Source organism: Dermacentor andersoni, chromosome 4, assembly GCF_023375885.2.
Source record: "Dermacentor andersoni chromosome 4, qqDerAnde1_hic_scaffold, whole genome shotgun sequence".
NCBI lineage: Eukaryota > Metazoa > Arthropoda > Arachnida > Ixodida > Ixodidae > Dermacentor > Dermacentor andersoni.
The window spans coordinates 198,370,712-198,389,054 of NC_092817.1; the positions used below are offsets into that span (position 1 = coordinate 198,370,712).

The window sequence follows — 18,343 nt, forward strand, 5'->3', positions numbered from 1 at the left end:
CTATGTTTACGACTGCACCTGTATCGTGCTATGTGCATTCGCAACGTATTGCTACAGCACGCACGCGGCACTGTCTTTCCGTTGACAGTACAGGCACACGTCGTGTACGTGGATTGCTCCGTTTGTTGTGGTTAGTCGCTGCCGAGTCGAGCTCGCAATAAAACAAGAGGACGAGCGCAACGATGTGCGTCCGCTGCAGCCCACGTTTGGCGCTAGTAATGAGCCAAGTTATTGATTGTCACTGAGCTGGATACGGGTGTAATAGGTAAACGGTTAGCAGTTTGTGCGACTAAATTTTGCACCATTACTTATACCGGTTACCACCGTCACTGCGCGTACAATCGCCTAGCGGCTTGCATATTGTTTTTGCACTTCGACGTTGGCTCTACCAGTAGGCTGCGCCAGTTGAACGTAACAGTAAATAAAACCAACCACACGTGAGTGTAAAAAAAAGAAAAAAAATTAAGTCACAGAAGCACGCAATAAAAAAAAAAGCAAAAAGAAGGGTGCCATCAGCACTCGGTGTTCCCAGGTGGTCTCCCTCCCAAGTACTGACCGAGCCCAATGCTGCTTAGCTTCGGGGATCGGACGAGAACCGGCGTATTCAGCATGGTATGGCCGATGGCAGGGATGCTATGTTTACGACTGCACCTGTATCGTGCTATGTGCATTCGCAACGTATTGCTACAGCACGCACGCGGCACTGTCTTTCCGTTGACAGTACAGGCACACGTCGTGTACGTGGATTGCTCCGTTTGTTGTGGTTAGTCGCTGCCGAGTCGAGCTCGCAATAAAACAAGAGGACGAGCGCAACGATGTGCGTCCGCTGCAGCCCACGTTTGGCGCTAGTAATGAGCCAAGTTATTGATTGTCACTGAGCTGGATACGGGTGTAATAGGTAAACGGTTAGCAGTTTGTGCGACTAAATTTTGCACCATTACTTATACCGGTTACCACCGTCACTGCGCGTACAATCGCCTAGCGGCTTGCATATTGTTTTTGCACTTCGACGTTGGCTCTACCAGTAGGCTGCGCCAGTTGAACGTAACAGTAAATAAAACCAACCACACGTGAGTGTAAAAAAAAGAAAAAAAATTAAGTCACAGAAGCACGCAATAAAAAAAAAAAGCAAAAAGAAGGATGCCATCAGCACTCGGTGTTCCCAGGTGGTCTCCCTCCCAAGTACTGACCGAGCCCAATGCTGCTTAGCTTCGGGGATCGGACGAGAACCGGCGTATTCAGCATGGTATGGCCGATGGCAGGGATGCTATGTTTACGACTGCACCTGTATCGTGCTATGTGCATTCGCAACGTATTGCTACAGCACGCACGCGGCACTGTCTTTCCGTTGACAGTACAGGCACACGTCGTGTACGTGGATTGCTCCGTTTGTTGTGGTTAGTCGCCGCCGAGTCGAGCTCGCAATAAAACAAGAGGACGAGCGCAACGATGTGCGTCCGCTGCAGCCCACGTTTGGCGCTAGTAATGAGCCAAGTTATTGATTGTCACTGAGCTGGATACGGGTGTAATAGGTAAACGGTTAGCAGTTTGTGCGACTAAATTTTGCACCATTACTTATACCGGTTACCACCGTCACTGCGCGTACAATCGCCTAGCGGCTTGCATATTGTTTTTGCACTTCGACGTTGGCTCTACCAGTAGGCTGCGCCAGTTGAACGTAACAGTAAATAAAACCAACCACACGTGAGTGTAAAAAAAAGAAAAAAAATTAAGTCACAGAAGCACGCAATAAAAAAAAAAGCAAAAAGAAGGGTGCCATCAGCACTCGGTGTTCCCAGGTGGTCTCCCTCCCAAGTACTGACCGAGCCCAATGCTGCTTAGCTTCGGGGATCGGACGAGAACCGGCGTATTCAGCATGGTATGGCCGATTTTTTTTTTTTTTTTTTTTTATTTATTACCGGTTTTTTCGCAGAACGTGCAGTTTCCACACATTACAGTATCACAATTGCAATACAAACAAAAAGGAAAGAAAAGAGTCACACCATACAACAAAGCCGTCTGTCCCTATTGGACAGGCGTTGTCAACTTAAAATTCCGTCATGGCTGTCAGAGGTTCTAGCCTCCACAGCCATTCCGGAACACATTGTTGCATTTTCTGTATTTCTAAGAATCGCGACATACATTCTCTGAAATAAACGCGAGCGGGCCTAGCGTCAGGATCACAATAGTACCCTGCCATACGAGCCCGCCATATACTGTGGAGAGCGTTTAACATAATGAAATCATATGGAACCCCGTCATCATCCTTAATTGTCAGATACCTTATCCCTTGGGGGTCCACCGGTAACTCTTTTTTCAGGGTTCGCTTTAAGACGTCCCAGAAAAAGAAGCCCTCCCAACATTCCAAGAAAACGTGATCTATGGTTTCCTGCTTTTGCAGATCAAGCAATGCGTTCCCCATGGTACGATACAACCTCGCTCTTCCATGAAAGTCTTCACTGAGAGCGTACCGGTGTGAAGCTTAAAAAAAAACGTTTTTACCCCTGGTGGCACCTCCATGCGTTTTACGCGTTTAAGTACATCAAGTCCTGGCCCTCCACTGTAAATGGCTCTGTATAACGGCACTGGGAAAACAATGTCGCACACATCTTTATACAATCTTTTCCTTTTAACATCGCAAAGGTAATCCATTGAAAATCGAACAGAAAGAAATCTTACGCTGTCGGCCACTTCCTTAAAGAAGCCACGAAGTGATCCGGTAACGCATGCCGTACTAACAACATGTGTCGGCAAAGCGCCGCTCAACCTGAGCTGGCATACTGTGCGCAGAAAAGGATGGCGCACATCGCGAAAAAACAAGAATCGGTTGACTAGTTGTCTAACAAAAAGATGAACCAAACCCACACCGCCGTCTTTCACTCTTCTAAACAAATTGGTTCGGCTGCACCTTTCCCATGTTGACCCCCAGATGAAAACAGCAAACACTCTGTGCAGCCTTTGCACATTTGCTCTCGAGCAATACAACGCTTGCATGACATAATATAACTTCGTGACAAAAAACATATTACAGACTGTCGCCCTTGCAAAAATTGACAGCTTCACATCCTTCCATCTGTCCGCCTTTTCTTTCATTTCATTGGCTTGGCTCCTCCAATATTCATCGCTACTATTGTAGCTATTGAGAGGAACGCCCAGATACCTCGTCGGCGTTTTTACCCAGTTGAGGTTCGCGAAGTTGTCCGGTGCAGACTCCCATTTCCCGTGCCACAGGCCTAGGGATTTGCCCCAATTTATTCTACTACCCGTGACATCACAGAAATGTTTCACTGCCGATACTGTTTCCGTTACACTTGGTTTGTCTGTGCAACACACTGCAATGTCATCTGCATATACGAGCAGCTTCACCTCTGTCGCTGCTAATCTGAAACCACGTATTTTGTCATTTCCGTTAATTACTACACACATTGCTTCTATGTATATGACAAATAACAGCGGACTGAGGGGACAGCCTTGGCGTACTGAACGCATGATGTTAATGGGGGCCCCCAGAGTCTTATTGACAATTAATCTTGTTGTGCAATTCTGGTACGCCAAGGCCACGCCCTCCCTGATGATGGAACCGACATTAACATGATCCAAGATGGCAAACAAAATAACGTGAGCAACACAATCGAACGCTTTCTCCAAATCGAGCTGAAGAACTGCAACGCCACCATCGGTGACGTCACAGCACTCGAGCACGCTCCGCATCTGATGGATGTTCGAAAAAATGGACCGCCCCTTGATGCCGCAAGTTTGGTGGTCTCCGACAATTTCCTTGATGACACCTTGAAGTCTCGCAGCTAAAATCTTCATAAAGATCTTGTAATCAATGTTTGTTAGTGATATCGGTCTATAGGATGACACGGATCTGAGTTTGTCTGTTTGATCACTCTTCGGGATTAGTATTGTGTGCGCTTTTCCAAAAGATGGGGGCAATAATTTCTTCTCGTACGCGTCATTGAATACGTCTGCTAACAATGGGGCCAGTTCTCTTTTGAAAGCCTTATATAACCCCGCACAGAGTCCATCAGGCCCAGGCGACTTGCCCGAGTTCAAATCGCCGATTGCCTTTTCAACTTCATTCTTGGTAATGTTGCCTTCCAATCGTTCTTTAACGTCATCTCCCAGTCTCGGCATCCGCTGAAGAAAATCTGCTTTGAAACTCTCTACATTCGCTGCCTGAAATGCAAAGAGCGACTGGTAGTACTGACAGAAGGCGCGTCCTATGCTTTCGTTGTCGTCAACAAGAACCCCGTTCATTAAAATCTTATCCACATGGTTTCGCCGTCCGTGCGCCTTCTCGAGTCCAAGCGCCCTTTTTGTGGGCGTCTCCCCCGCCGCTAATACATCTGCTCGTGCACGCACGATGGCACCTTGATACCGTTCTTTATCGAACTGTTCAAGCTTTTCCTTGACGCTCCGCACATCGTCTTTGTACAGACCAGGCTCTCCGCACTCCAGCGTTATCAGCTGCTGAAGTAGTGTTCGCAAACCGTTTTCTTTATATTCCCTCTCAAATTTTAGGCAGCTTGACCTTTCTAGGGCTTTCATTTTAACTTTTTGTTTGAAACATTCCCAATTTTCAGCTATTGTTTCAGCTTCATCTTTGCGTATTTCATTAATGGCATTCCGTACTGCCTTTACAAAAGATTCATCATTTAATAATGAGGCATTCATTTTCCACATCTCCCAATTAAACGCATGTTTCCGTTTCCCTATACCGACATTACATATTACGAGACAATGATCTGAGAACGATACGGGTACTACAGAATAACCGTGGCATCTTGGAATTGTATCCTGCGAAATGTAGATTCGGTCCAACCGCGCATGGCTACTGCCCTGAAAACGTGTAAATGTCACGTCACGCCCCCCTTCCAGACAATCAAACACGTCATCTAGTTCATTTTCATTAATTAGTTTTGACAAGACTTCACTGCTTCTGTCACGCACACCGGCATTATTGGCTCTGTCACTAGCGCTCATTACACAATTGAAGTCTCCTAAGAGCATAACGCGCTTATCGCATCGAACATACTGCGAAAGGTTCGAAAAGAAACGGGCACGCTCTTCTACTGAATTGGGCGCATATACGCATATGACACGGTACTGAAACTCGCACAAAACAATATCGCAAAAAACAATCCTTCCAGATGGACAAGAAAAGGTACTTTGAATCTGCAGTTCAGGCAGTTTCTTCACAAAAAGAATGCACCCCCCAGCCGTGCCTAACGCATGGCTTACCACCGCAAAATACCTAGACGTGAAACGGCGCACCATGCTCCCGGTCTCCTCCTCCCCGTCAACCTTGGTTTCCTGGACGGCTAGTACGTCGACGTCGTGGTCAGTGACCAACCGTAGGACTTGACTTTGCCTACGACTAGCCGCCAACCCTCTCACGTTTAAAGTGGCAATATTAAGGGACGGTATCTGAGCCATGTTGAGCTAAAGAGAAAAGTAGGCCCGGAGCATGGTGCTTACCGTTCACGACTAGCCCTCGGCTAGCCGCCTCCGGGACCTCCCGGTTTCCCGGCGTTGTTTGTGGGCGGCCCTTTGTCCGCAGGCTTTCTCTCAGGTGGGACATTCGGCTTTGGTTTTAAGCTCGTGCGCCTCCCAAGAGGTGTCTTTGTCGGCGGCCCTTCGCTGGTGCTGGTCGCGCCGTCGTTGCGGTCCTTAGTCTGGTCATGGGGGCGCTTGACTGGCGCACCAAGAGTCGAAGTCCGGTCGCCGTCGAGGACGGCCTCCTCCTGCTGCATTGCCGTCGCATCGTTGTCGGGCGGGTCCTCGCTACTGCTCCGCGTAGGCTGGCCCTCAGCGGTCGCGCCTTGCACCGTCTCACTCGGCTTCACGGTAGTCTCAGCCACCCTGCTGTCTACGGCCAAACTCGTCGTTCCACTGGCTGTCGCTGTCGGGACCGTGTCTAGAGTTCCTTTAGCAGCGTCCTCCGCCTCGGCCACGTCCATGACGTGCTCTGCCGCAACGTCACAAGTTACTGGGCCTGTTACGGTGGCATAAGATCTTACGCAGTCAGCGTCGACGTGGCCGAAACGTCCGCATAGAGAACAGCGGGGGACTCTGTACTCACGGCGGACGTGTCCCGTGCCGTGGCAGCGCAGGCACTGCATTGGTCGACCGGGCACGACGACCAAGGCCAACTCTCCGCCGACGCGGATCTGATGGGGCAGATCCTCCACTTTCATGCCACTTTTCAATTTCAATATGACGGTCCTGGTGGTTGAGGTCTTCGCTCCCATGCCTTCGACGCGCCACCGCTCCCGGCTCACCTCCTCCACCTTGCCGAAAGCCGCGAATGCCGTCCGGACGTCCTCGTCAGCAACACCGTACAGCAGCCAGTGAAGCCTTAGCTTCACCTGTTGATCCTGGGGGTCAACGATGACGCACCGTCGTCCCTTCACTTGGAGTTCCTTGAGGTCCAGAAGCCTTTTTGTGGCACTCGCATCACTCAAGGTCACTGCCCAGACGTGGTTGATCTGGTACGCCCCTATGCATACCACGTCAGGCAGCAAGCCCGTCGGCAGAAGGGCGTCCCGGAAATCTTCCACCTTGTACGGTCTCGCACGTACATCACCGTGCAAAAAGACGGTATTAATCACCAATTGACCTTTGGGCAGTTGCGGCAAAATAAAGGCATAATCCTTGTCGTCGTTTAGCCTGTTTCCGCGGCCTAAAGTGGCCGCTGTCGCTGCTCCACTGGAGCCCATGACTCTGCTGACCGCTCAGCTCGGCTGCCGGAAGCAGAATGAGCATGGTATGGCCGATGGCAGGGATGCTATGTTTACGACTGCACCTGTATCGTGCTATGTGCATTCGCAACGTATTGCTACAGCACGCACGCGGCACTGTCTTTCCGTTGACAGTACAGGCACACGTCGTGTACGTGGATTGCTCCGTTTGTTGTGGTTAGTCGCTGCCGAGTCGAGCTCGCAATAAAACAAGAGGACGAGCGCAACGATGTGCGTCCGCTGCAGCCCACGTTTGGCGCTAGTAATGAGCCAAGTTATTGATTGTCACTGAGCTGGATACGGGTGTAATAGGTAAACGGTTAGCAGTTTGTGCGACTAAATTTTGCACCATTACTTATACCGGTTACCACCGTCACTGCGCGTACAATCGCCTAGCGGCTTGCATATTGTTTTTGCACTTCGACGTTGGCTCTACCAGTAGGCTGCGCCAGTTGAACGTAACAGTAAATAAAACCAACCACACGTGAGTGTAAAAAAAAGAAAAAAATTAAGTCACAGAAGCACGCAATAAAAAAAAAAAGCGAAAAGAAGGGTGCCATCAGCACTCGGTGTTCCCAGGTGGTCTCCCTCCCAAGTACTGACCGAGCCTAATGCTGCTTAGCTTCGGGGATCGGACGAGAACCGGCGTATTCAGCATGGTATGGCCGATGGCAGGGATGCTATGTTTACGACTGCACCTGTATCGTGCTATGTGCATTCGCAACGTATTGCTACAGCACGCACGCGGCACTGTCTTTCCGTTGACAGTACAGGCACACGTCGTGTACGTGGATTGCTCCGTTTGTTGTGGTTAGTCGCTGCCGAGTCGAGCTCGCAATAAAACAAGAGGACGAGCGCAACGATGTGCGTCCGCTGCAGCCCACGTTTGGCGCTAGTAATGAGCCAAGTTATTGATTGTCACTGAGCTGGATACGGGTGTAATAGGTAAACGGTTAGCAGTTTGTGCGACTAAATTTTGCACCATTACTTATACCGGTTACCACCGTCACTGCGCGTACAATCGCCTAGCGGCTTGCATATTGTTTTTGCACTTCGACGTTGGCTCTACCAGTAGGCTGCGCCAGTTGAACGTAACAGTAAATAAAACCAACCACACGTGAGTGTAAAAAAAAGAAAAAAAATTAAGTCACAGAAGCACGCAATAAAAAAAAAAAGCAAAAAGAAGGGTGCCATCAGCACTCGGTGTTCCCAGGTGGTCTCCCTCCCAAGTACTGACCGAGCCCAATGCTGCTTAGCTTCGGGGATCGGAGGAGAACCGGCGTATTCAGCATGGTATGGCCGATGGCAGGGATGCTATGTTTACGACTGCACCTGTATCGTGCTATGTGCATTCGCAACGTATTGCTACAGCACGCACGCGGCACTGTCTTTCCGTTGACAGTACAGGCACACGTCGTGTACGTGGATTGCTCCGTTTGTTGTGGTTAGTCGCTGCCGAGTCGAGCTCGCAATAAAACAAGAGGACGAGCGCAACGATGTGCGTCCGCTGCAGCCCACGTTTGGCGCTAGTAATGAGCCAAGTTATTGATTGTCACTGAGCTGGATACGGGTGTAATAGGTAAACGGTTAGCAGTTTGTGCGACTAAATTTTGCACCATTACTTATACCGGTTACCACCGTCACTGCGCGTACAATCGCCTAGCGGCTTGCATATTGTTTTTGCACTTCGACGTTGGCTCTACCAGTAGGCTGCGCCAGTTGAACGTAACAGTAAATAAAACCAACCACACGTGAGTGTAAAAAAAAGAAAAAAAATTAAGTCACAGAAGCACGCAATAAAAAAAAAAAAGCAAAAAGAAGGGTGCCATCAGCACTCGGTGTTCCCAGGTGGTCTCCCTCCCAAGTACTGACCGAGCCCAATGCTGCTTAGCTTCGGGGATCGGACGAGAACCGGCGTATTCAGCATGGTATGGCCGATGGCAGGGATGCTATGTTTACGACTGCACCTGTATCGTGCTATGTGCATTCGCAACGTATTGCTACAGCACGCACGCGGCACTGTCTTTCCGTTGACAGCACAGGCACACGTCGTGTACGTGGATTGCTCCGTTTGTTGTGGTTAGTCGCTGCCGAGTCGAGCTCGCAATAAAACAAGAGGACGAGCGCAACGATGTGCGTCCGCTGCAGCCCACGTTTGGCGCTAGTAATGAGCCAAGTTATTGATTGTCACTGAGCTGGATACGGGTGTAATAGGTAAACGGTTAGCAGTTTGTGCGACTAAATTTTGCACCATTACTTATACCGGTTACCACCGTCACTGCGCGTACAATCGCCTAGCGGCTTGCATATTGTTTTTGCACTTCGACGTTGGCTCTACCAGTAGGCTGCGCCAGTTGAACGTAACAGTAAATAAAACCAACCACACGTGAGTGTAAAAAAAAGAAAAAAAATTAAGTCACAGAAGCACGCAATAAAAAAAAAAAGCAAAAAGAAGGGTGCCATCAGCACTCGGTGTTCCCAGGTGGTCTCCCTCCCAAGTACTGACCGAGCCCAATGCTGCTTAGCTTCGGGGATCGGACGAGAACCGGCGTATTCAGCATGGTATGGCCGATGGCAGGGATGCTATGTTTACGACTGCACCTGTATCGTGCTATGTGCATTCGCAACGTATTGCTACAGCACGCACGCGGCACTGTCTTTCCGTTGACAGTACAGGCACACGTCGTGTACGTGGATTGCTCCGTTTGTTGTGGTTAGTCGCTGCCGAGTCGAGCTCGCAATAAAACAAGAGGACGAGCGCAACGATGTGCGTCCGCTGCAGCCCACGTTTGGCGCTAGTAATGAGCCAAGTTATTGATTGTCACTGAGCTGGATACGGGTGTAATAGGTAAACGGTTAGCAGTTTGTGCGACTAAATTTTGCACCATTACTTATACCGGTTACCACCGTCACTGCGCGTACAATCGCCTAGCGGCTTGCATATTGTTTTTGCACTTCGACGTTGGCTCTACCAGTAGGCTGCGCCAGTTGAACGTAACAGTAAATAAAACCAACCACACGTGAGTGTAAAAAAAAGAAAAAAATTAAGTCACAGAAGCACGCAATAAAAAAAAAAGCGAAAAGAAGGGTGCCATCAGCACTCGGTGTTCCCAGGTGGTCTCCCTCCCAAGTACTGACCGAGCCTAATGCTGCTTAGCTTCGGGGATCGGACGAGAACCGGCGTATTCAGCATGGTATGGCCGATGGCAGGGATGCTATGTTTACGACTGCACCTGTATCGTGCTATGTGCATTCGCAACGTATTGCTACAGCACGCACGCGGCACTGTCTTTCCGTTGACAGTACAGGCACACGTCGTGTACGTGGATTGCTCCGTTTGTTGTGGTTAGTCGCTGCCGAGTCGAGCTCGCAATAAAACAAGAGGACGAGCGCAACGATGTGCGTCCGCTGCAGCCCACGTTTGGCGCTAGTAATGAGCCAAGTTATTGATTGTCACTGAGCTGGATACGGGTGTAATAGGTAAACGGTTAGCAGTTTGTGCGACTAAATTTTGCACCATTACTGATACCGGTTACCACCGTCACTGCGCGTACAATCGCCTAGCGGCTTGCATATTGTTTTTGCACTTCGACGTTGGCTCTACCAGTAGGCTGCGCCAGTTGAACGTAACAGTAAATAAAACCAACCACACGTGAGTGTAAAAAAAAGAAAAAAAATTAAGTCACAGAAGCACGCAATAAAAAAAAAAGCAAAAAGAAGGGTGCCATCAGCACTCGGTGTTCCCAGGTGGTCTCCCTCCCAAGTACTGACCGAGCCCAATGCTGCTTAGCTTCGGGGATCGGAGGAGAACCGGCGTATTCAGCATGGTATGGCCGATGGCAGGGATGCTATGTTTACGACTGCACCTGTATCGTGCTATGTGCATTCGCAACGTATTGCTACAGCACGCACGCGGCACTGTCTTTCCGTTGACAGTACAGGCACACGTCGTGTACGTGGATTGCTCCGTTTGTTGTGGTTAGTCGCTGCCGAGTCGAGCTCGCAATAAAACAAGAGGACGAGCGCAACGATGTGCGTCCGCTGCAGCCCACGTTTGGCGCTAGTAATGAGCCAAGTTATTGATTGTCACTGAGCTGGATACGGGTGTAATAGGTAAACGGTTAGCAGTTTGTGCGACTAAATTTTGCACCATTACTTATACCGGTTACCACCGTCACTGCGCGTACAATCGCCTAGCGGCTTGCATATTGTTTTTGCACTTCGACGTTGGCTCTACCAGTAGGCTGCGCCAGTTGAACGTAACAGTAAATAAAACCAACCACACGTGAGTGTAAAAAAAAGAAAAAAATTAAGTCACAGAAGCACGCAATAAAAAAAAAAGCGAAAAGAAGGGTGCCATCAGCACTCGGTGTTCCCAGGTGGTCTCCCTCCCAAGTACTGACCGAGCCTAATGCTGCTTAGCTTCGGGGATCGGACGAGAACCGGCGTATTCAGCATGGTATGGCCGATGGCAGGGATGCTATGTTTACGACTGCACCTGTATCGTGCTATGTGCATTCGCAACGTATTGCTACAGCACGCACGCGGCACTGTCTTTCCGTTGACAGTACAGGCACACGTCGTGTACGTGGATTGCTCCGTTTGTTGTGGTTAGTCGCTGCCGAGTCGAGCTCGCAATAAAACAAGAGGACGAGCGCAACGATGTGCGTCCGCTGCAGCCCACGTTTGGCGCTAGTAATGAGCCAAGTTATTGATTGTCACTGAGCTGGATACGGGTGTAATAGGTAAACGGTTAGCAGTTTGTGCGACTAAATTTTGCACCATTACTTATACCGGTTACCACCGTCACTGCGCGTACAATCGCCTAGCGGCTTGCATATTGTTTTTGCACTTCGACGTTGGCTCTACCAGTAGGCTGCGCCAGTTGAACGTAACAGTAAATAAAACCAACCACACGTGAGTGTAAAAAAAAGAAAAAAATTAAGTCACAGAAGCACGCAATAAAAAAAAAAGCGAAAAGAAGGGTGCCATCAGCACTCGGTGTTCCCAGGTGGTCTCCCTCCCAAGTACTGACCGAGCCTAATGCTGCTTAGCTTCGGGGATCGGACGAGAACCGGCGTATTCAGCATGGTATGGCCGATGGCAGGGATGCTATGTTTACGACTGCACCTGTATCGTGCTATGTGCATTCGCAACGTATTGCTACAGCACGCACGCGGCACTGTCTTTCCGTTGACAGTACAGGCACACGTCGTGTACGTGGATTGCTCCGTTTGTTGTGGTTAGTCGCTGCCGAGTCGAGCTCGCAATAAAACAAGAGGACGAGCGCAACGATGTGCGTCCGCTGCAGCCCACGTTTGGCGCTAGTAATGAGCCAAGTTATTGATTGTCACTGAGCTGGATACGGGTGTAATAGGTAAACGGTTAGCAGTTTGTGCGACTAAATTTTGCACCATTACTTATACCGGTTACCACCGTCACTGCGCGTACAATCGCCTAGCGGCTTGCATATTGTTTTTGCACTTCGACGTTGGCTCTACCAGTAGGCTGCGCCAGTTGAACGTAACAGTAAATAAAACCAACCACACGTGAGTGTAAAAAAAAAGAAAAAAATTAAGTCACAGAAGCACGCAATAAAAAAAAAAGCGAAAAGAAGGGTGCCATCAGCACTCGGTGTTCCCAGGTGGTCTCCCTCCCAAGTACTGACCGAGCCTAATGCTGCTTAGCTTCGGGGATCGGACGAGAACCGGCGTATTCAGCATGGTATGGCCGATGGCAGGGATGCTATGTTTACGACTGCACCTGTATCGTGCTATGTGCATTCGCAACGTATTGCTACAGCACGCACGCGGCACTGTCTTTCCGTTGACAGTACAGGCACACGTCGTGTACGTGGATTGCTCCGTTTGTTGTGGTTAGTCGCTGCCGAGTCGAGCTCGCAATAAAACAAGAGGACGAGCGCAACGATGTGCGTCCGCTGCAGCCCACGTTTGGCGCTAGTAATGAGCCAAGTTATTGATTGTCACTGAGCTGGATACGGGTGTAATAGGTAAACGGTTAGCAGTTTGTGCGACTAAATTTTGCACCATTACTGATACCGGTTACCACCGTCACTGCGCGTACAATCGCCTAGCGGCTTGCATATTGTTTTTGCACTTCGACGTTGGCTCTACCAGTAGGCTGCGCCAGTTGAACGTAACAGTAAATAAAACCAACCACACGTGAGTGTAAAAAAAAGAAAAAAAATTAAATCACAGAAGCACGCAATAAAAAAAAAAAGCAAAAAGAAGGGTGCCATCAGCACTCGGTGTTCCCAGGTGGTCTCCCTCCCAAGTACTGACCGAGCCCAATGCTGCTTAGCTTCGGGGATCGGAGGAGAACCGGCGTATTCAGCATGGTATGGCCGATGGCAGGGATGCTATGTTTACGACTGCACCTGTATCGTGCTATGTGCATTCGCAACGTATTGCTACAGCACGCACGCGGCACTGTCTTTCCGTTGACAGTACAGGCACACGTCGTGTACGTGGATTGCTCCGTTTGTTGTGGTTAGTCGCTGCCGAGTCGAGCTCGCAATAAAACAAGAGGACGAGCGCAACGATGTGCGTCCGCTGCAGCCCACGTTTGGCGCTAGTAATGAGCCAAGTTATTGATTGTCACTGAGCTGGATACGGGTGTAATAGGTAAACGGTTAGCAGTTTGTGCGACTAAATTTTGCACCATTACTGATACCGGTTACCACCGTCACTGCGCGTACAATCGCCTAGCGGCTTGCATATTGTTTTTGCACTTCGACGTTGGCTCTACCAGTAGGCTGCGCCAGTTGAACGTAACAGTAAATAAAACCAACCACACGTGAGTGTAAAAAAAAGAAAAAAATTAAGTCACAGAAGCACGCAATAAAAAAAAAAAGGAAAAAGAAGGGTGCCATCAGCACTCGGTGTTCCCAGGTGGTCTCCCTCCCAAGTACTGACCGAGCCCAATGCTGCTTAGCTTCGGGGATCGGAGGAGAACCGGCGTATTCAGCATGGTATGGCCGATGGCAGGGATGCTATGTTTACGACTGCACCTGTATCGTGCTATGTGCATTCGCAACGTATTGCTACAGCACGCACGCGGCACTGTCTTTCCGTTGACAGTACAGGCACACGTCGTGTACGTGGATTGCTCCGTTTGTTGTGGTTAGTCGCTGCCGAGTCGAGCTCGCAATAAAACAAGAGGACGAGCGCAACGATGTGCGTCCGCTGCAGCCCACGTTTGGCGCTAGTAATGAGCCAAGTTATTGATTGTCACTGAGCTGGATACGGGTGTAATAGGTAAACGGTTAGCAGTTTGTGCGACTAAATTTTGCACCATTACTTATACCGGTTACCACCGTCACTGCGCGTACAATCGCCTAGCGGCTTGCATATTGTTTTTGCACTTCGACGTTGGCTCTACCAGTAGGCTGCGCCAGTTGAACGTAACAGTAAATAAAACCAACCACACGTGAGTGTAAAAAAAAGAAAAAAATTAAGTCACAGAAGCACGCAATAAAAAAAAAAGCGAAAAGAAGGGTGCCATCAGCACTCGGTGTTCCCAGGTGGTCTCCCTCCCAAGTACTGACCGAGCCTAATGCTGCTTAGCTTCGGGGATCGGACGAGAACCGGCGTATTCAGCATGGTATGGCCGATGGCAGGGATGCTATGTTTACGACTGCACCTGTATCGTGCTATGTGCATTCGCAACGTATTGCTACAGCACGCACGCGGCACTGTCTTTCCGTTGACAGTACAGGCACACGTCGTGTACGTGGATTGCTCCGTTTGTTGTGGTTAGTCGCTGCCGAGTCGAGCTCGCAATAAAACAAGAGGACGAGCGCAACGATGTGCGTCCGCTGCAGCCCACGTTTGGCGCTAGTAATGAGCCAAGTTATTGATTGTCACTGAGCTGGATACGGGTGTAATAGGTAAACGGTTAGCAGTTTGTGCGACTAAATTTTGCACCATTACTTATACCGGTTACCACCGTCACTGCGCGTACAATCGCCTAGCGGCTTGCATATTGTTTTTGCACTTCGACGTTGGCTCTACCAGTAGGCTGCGCCAGTTGAACGTAACAGTAAATAAAACCAACCACACGTGAGTGTAAAAAAAAGAAAAAAATTAAGTCACAGAAGCACGCAATAAAAAAAAAAGCGAAAAGAAGGGTGCCATCAGCACTCGGTGTTCCCAGGTGGTCTCCCTCCCAAGTACTGACCGAGCCTAATGCTGCTTAGCTTCGGGGATCGGACGAGAACCGGCGTATTCAGCATGGTATGGCCGATGGCAGGGATGCTATGTTTACGACTGCACCTGTATCGTGCTATGTGCATTCGCAACGTATTGCTACAGCACGCACGCGGCACTGTCTTTCCGTTGACAGTACAGGCACACGTCGTGTACGTGGATTGCTCCGTTTGTTGTGGTTAGTCGCTGCCGAGTCGAGCTCGCAATAAAACAAGAGGACGAGCGCAACGATGTGCGTCCGCTGCAGCCCACGTTTGGCGCTAGTAATGAGCCAAGTTATTGATTGTCACTGAGCTGGATACGGGTGTAATAGGTAAACGGTTAGCAGTTTGTGCGACTAAATTTTGCACCATTACTTATACCGGTTACCACCGTCACTGCGCGTACAATCGCCTAGCGGCTTGCATATTGTTTTTGCACTTCGACGTTGGCTCTACCAGTAGGCTGCGCCAGTTGAACGTAACAGTAAATAAAACCAACCACACGTGAGTGTAAAAAAAAGAAAAAAATTAAGTCACAGAAGCACGCAATAAAAAAAAAAGCGAAAAGAAGGGTGCCATCAGCACTCGGTGTTCCCAGGTGGTCTCCCTCCCAAGTACTGACCGAGCCTAATGCTGCTTAGCTTCGGGGATCGGACGAGAACCGGCGTATTCAGCATGGTATGGCCGATGGCAGGGATGCTATGTTTACGACTGCACCTGTATCGTGCTATGTGCATTCGCAACGTATTGCTACAGCACGCACGCGGCACTGTCTTTCCGTTGGAGTACAGGCACACGTCGTGTACGTGGATTGCTCCGTTTGTTGTGGTTAGTCGCTGCCGAGTCGAGCTCGCAATAAAACAAGAGGACGAGCGCAACGATGTGCGTCCGCTGCAGCCCACGTTTGGCGCTAGTAATGAGCCAAGTTATTGATTGTCACTGAGCTGGATACGGGTGTAATAGGTAAACGGTTAGCAGTTTGTGCGACTAAATTTTGCACCATTACTGATACCGGTTACCACCGTCACTGCGCGTACAATCGCCTAGCGGCTTGCATATTGTTTTTGCACTTCGACGTTGGCTCTACCAGTAGGCTGCGCCAGTTGAACGTAACAGTAAATAAAACCAACCACACGTGAGTGTAAAAAAAAGAAAAAAAATTAAGTCACAGAAGCACGCAATAAAAAAAAAAAGCAAAAAGAAGGGTGCCATCAGCACTCGGTGTTCCCAGGTGGTCTCCCTCCCAAGTACTGACCGAGCCCAATGCTGCTTAGCTTCGGGGATCGGAGGAGAACCGGCGTATTCAGCATGGTATGGCCGATGGCAGGGATGCTATGTTTACGACTGCACCTGTATCGTGCTATGTGCATTCGCAACGTATTGCTACAGCACGCACGCGGCACTGTCTTTCCGTTGACAGTACAGGCACACGTCGTGTACGTGGATTGCTCCGTTTGTTGTGGTTAGTCGCTGCCGAGTCGAGCTCGCAATAAAACAAGAGGACGAGCGCAACGATGTGCGTCCGCTGCAGCCCACGTTTGGCGCTAGTAATGAGCCAAGTTATTGATTGTCACTGAGCTGGATACGGGTGTAATAGGTAAACGGTTAGCAGTTTGTGCGACTAAATTTTGCACCATTACTTATACCGGTTACCACCGTCACTGCGCGTACAATCGCCTAGCGGCTTGCATATTGTTTTTGCACTTCGACGTTGGCTCTACCAGTAGGCTGCGCCAGTTGAACGTAACAGTAAATAAAACCAACCACACGTGAGTGTAAAAAAAAGAAAAAAATTAAGTCACAGAAGCACGCAATAAAAAAAAAAGCGAAAAGAAGGGTGCCATCAGCACTCGGTGTTCCCAGGTGGTCTCCCTCCCAAGTACTGACCGAGCCTAATGCTGCTTAGCTTCGGGGATCGGACGAGAACCGGCGTATTCAGCATGGTATGGCCGATGGCAGGGATGCTATGTTTACGACTGCACCTGTATCGTGCTATGTGCATTCGCAACGTATTGCTACAGCACGCACGCGGCACTGTCTTTCCGTTGACAGTACAGGCACACGTCGTGTACGTGGATTGCTCCGTTTGTTGTGGTTAGTCGCTGCCGAGTCGAGCTCGCAATAAAACAAGAGGACGAGCGCAACGATGTGCGTCCGCTGCAGCCCACGTTTGGCGCTAGTAATGAGCCAAGTTATTGATTGTCACTGAGCTGGATACGGGTGTAATAGGTAAACGGTTAGCAGTTTGTGCGACTAAATTTTGCACCATTACTTATACCGGTTACCACCGTCACTGCGCGTACAATCGCCTAGCGGCTTGCATATTGTTTTTGCACTTCGACGTTGGCTCTACCAGTAGGCTGCGCCAGTTGAACGTAACAGTAAATAAAACCAACCACACGTGAGTGTAAAAAAAAGAAAAAAAATTAAGTCACAGAAGCACGCAATAAAAAAAAAAGCAAAAAGAAGGGTGCCATCAGCACTCGGTGTTCCCAGGTGGTCTCCCTCCCAAGTACTGACCGAGCCCAATGCTGCTTAGCTTCGGGGATCGGAGGAGAACCGGCGTATTCAGCATGGTATGGCCGATGGCAGGGATGCTATGTTTACGACTGCACCTGTATCGTGCTATGTGCATTCGCAACGTATTGCTACAGCACGCACGCGGCACTGTCTTTCCGTTGACAGTACAGGCACACGTCGTGTACGTGGATTGCTCCGTTTGTTGTGGTTAGTCGCTGCCGAGTCGAGCTCGCAATAAAACAAGAGGACGAGCGCAACGATGTGCGTCCGCTGCAGCCCACGTTTGGCGCTAGTAATGAGCCAAGTTATTGATTGTCACTGAGCTGGATACGGGTGTAATAGGTAAACGGTTAGCAGTTTGTGCGACTAAATTTTGCACCATTACTTATACCGGTTACCACCGTCACTGCGCGTACAATCGCCTAGCGGCTTGCATATTGTTTTTGCACTTCGACGTTGGCTCTACCAGTAGGCTGCGCCAGTTGAACGTAACAGTAAATAAAACCAACCACACGTGAGTGTAAAAAAAAGAAAAAAAATTAAGTCACAGAAGCACGCAATAAAAAAAAAAAGCAAAAAGAAGGGTGCCATCAGCACTCGGTGTTCCCAGGTGGTCTCCCTCCCAAGTACTGACCGAGCCCAATGCTGCTTAGCTTCGGGGATCGGACGAGAACCGGCGTATTCAGCATGGTATGGCCGATGGCAGGGATGCTATGTTTACGACTGCACCTGTATCGTGCTATGTGCATTCGCAACGTATTGCTACAGCACGCACGCGGCACTGTCTTTCCGTTGACAGCACAGGCACACGTCGTGTACGTGGATTGCTCCGTTTGTTGTGGTTAGTCGCTGCCGAGTCGAGCTCGCA

The 18,343-nt window shown here is 49.6% G+C and overlaps 11 non-coding genes and 10 pseudogenes across 11 annotated transcripts; all 21 read right to left on the reverse strand.

Annotated features, from left to right (window-relative positions):
* Positions 1-507: 507 nt before the first annotated feature.
* On the reverse strand, positions 508-626 carry LOC140217881 (5S ribosomal RNA). The gene has a single exon (XR_011894344.1). It is a non-coding gene; the product is annotated as a 5S ribosomal RNA (ribosomal RNA).
* Positions 627-1,141: 515 nt separating this feature from the next.
* On the reverse strand, positions 1,142-1,260 carry LOC140217882 (5S ribosomal RNA). The gene has a single exon (XR_011894345.1). It is a non-coding gene; the product is annotated as a 5S ribosomal RNA (ribosomal RNA).
* A 514-nt stretch (positions 1,261-1,774) lies between these two features.
* LOC126533969 (5S ribosomal RNA) lies at positions 1,775-1,893 on the reverse strand (annotated as a pseudogene).
* A 5,407-nt stretch (positions 1,894-7,300) lies between these two features.
* LOC126533943 (5S ribosomal RNA) lies at positions 7,301-7,419 on the reverse strand (annotated as a pseudogene).
* A 515-nt stretch (positions 7,420-7,934) lies between these two features.
* On the reverse strand, positions 7,935-8,053 carry LOC126533866 (5S ribosomal RNA). Its single transcript, XR_007600124.1, has one exon. It is a non-coding gene; the product is annotated as a 5S ribosomal RNA (ribosomal RNA).
* A 516-nt stretch (positions 8,054-8,569) lies between these two features.
* On the reverse strand, positions 8,570-8,688 carry LOC126534035 (5S ribosomal RNA). Its single transcript, XR_007600185.1, has one exon. It is a non-coding gene; the product is annotated as a 5S ribosomal RNA (ribosomal RNA).
* A 515-nt stretch (positions 8,689-9,203) lies between these two features.
* Positions 9,204-9,322, reverse strand: LOC126534029 (5S ribosomal RNA). Its single transcript, XR_007600183.1, has one exon. It is a non-coding gene; the product is annotated as a 5S ribosomal RNA (ribosomal RNA).
* Positions 9,323-9,835: 513 nt separating this feature from the next.
* On the reverse strand, positions 9,836-9,954 carry LOC126533934 (5S ribosomal RNA; annotated as a pseudogene).
* Positions 9,955-10,468: 514 nt separating this feature from the next.
* On the reverse strand, positions 10,469-10,587 carry LOC126533858 (5S ribosomal RNA). The gene has a single exon (XR_007600123.1). It is a non-coding gene; the product is annotated as a 5S ribosomal RNA (ribosomal RNA).
* Positions 10,588-11,100: 513 nt separating this feature from the next.
* On the reverse strand, positions 11,101-11,219 carry LOC126533927 (5S ribosomal RNA; annotated as a pseudogene).
* A 513-nt stretch (positions 11,220-11,732) lies between these two features.
* On the reverse strand, positions 11,733-11,851 carry LOC126533922 (5S ribosomal RNA; annotated as a pseudogene).
* A 514-nt stretch (positions 11,852-12,365) lies between these two features.
* Positions 12,366-12,484, reverse strand: LOC126533917 (5S ribosomal RNA; annotated as a pseudogene).
* Positions 12,485-12,999: 515 nt separating this feature from the next.
* Positions 13,000-13,118, reverse strand: LOC126533851 (5S ribosomal RNA). Its single transcript, XR_007600121.1, has one exon. It is a non-coding gene; the product is annotated as a 5S ribosomal RNA (ribosomal RNA).
* A 514-nt stretch (positions 13,119-13,632) lies between these two features.
* Positions 13,633-13,751, reverse strand: LOC126533844 (5S ribosomal RNA). The gene has a single exon (XR_007600118.1). It is a non-coding gene; the product is annotated as a 5S ribosomal RNA (ribosomal RNA).
* Positions 13,752-14,264: 513 nt separating this feature from the next.
* On the reverse strand, positions 14,265-14,383 carry LOC126533909 (5S ribosomal RNA; annotated as a pseudogene).
* Positions 14,384-14,896: 513 nt separating this feature from the next.
* On the reverse strand, positions 14,897-15,015 carry LOC126533906 (5S ribosomal RNA; annotated as a pseudogene).
* A 513-nt stretch (positions 15,016-15,528) lies between these two features.
* LOC126533902 (5S ribosomal RNA) lies at positions 15,529-15,647 on the reverse strand (annotated as a pseudogene).
* A 514-nt stretch (positions 15,648-16,161) lies between these two features.
* On the reverse strand, positions 16,162-16,280 carry LOC126533836 (5S ribosomal RNA). The gene has a single exon (XR_007600115.1). It is a non-coding gene; the product is annotated as a 5S ribosomal RNA (ribosomal RNA).
* Positions 16,281-16,793: 513 nt separating this feature from the next.
* On the reverse strand, positions 16,794-16,912 carry LOC126533896 (5S ribosomal RNA; annotated as a pseudogene).
* Positions 16,913-17,426: 514 nt separating this feature from the next.
* LOC126533829 (5S ribosomal RNA) lies at positions 17,427-17,545 on the reverse strand. Its single transcript, XR_007600112.1, has one exon. It is a non-coding gene; the product is annotated as a 5S ribosomal RNA (ribosomal RNA).
* Positions 17,546-18,060: 515 nt separating this feature from the next.
* On the reverse strand, positions 18,061-18,179 carry LOC126534022 (5S ribosomal RNA). Its single transcript, XR_007600182.1, has one exon. It is a non-coding gene; the product is annotated as a 5S ribosomal RNA (ribosomal RNA).
* Positions 18,180-18,343: the final 164 nt, after the last annotated feature.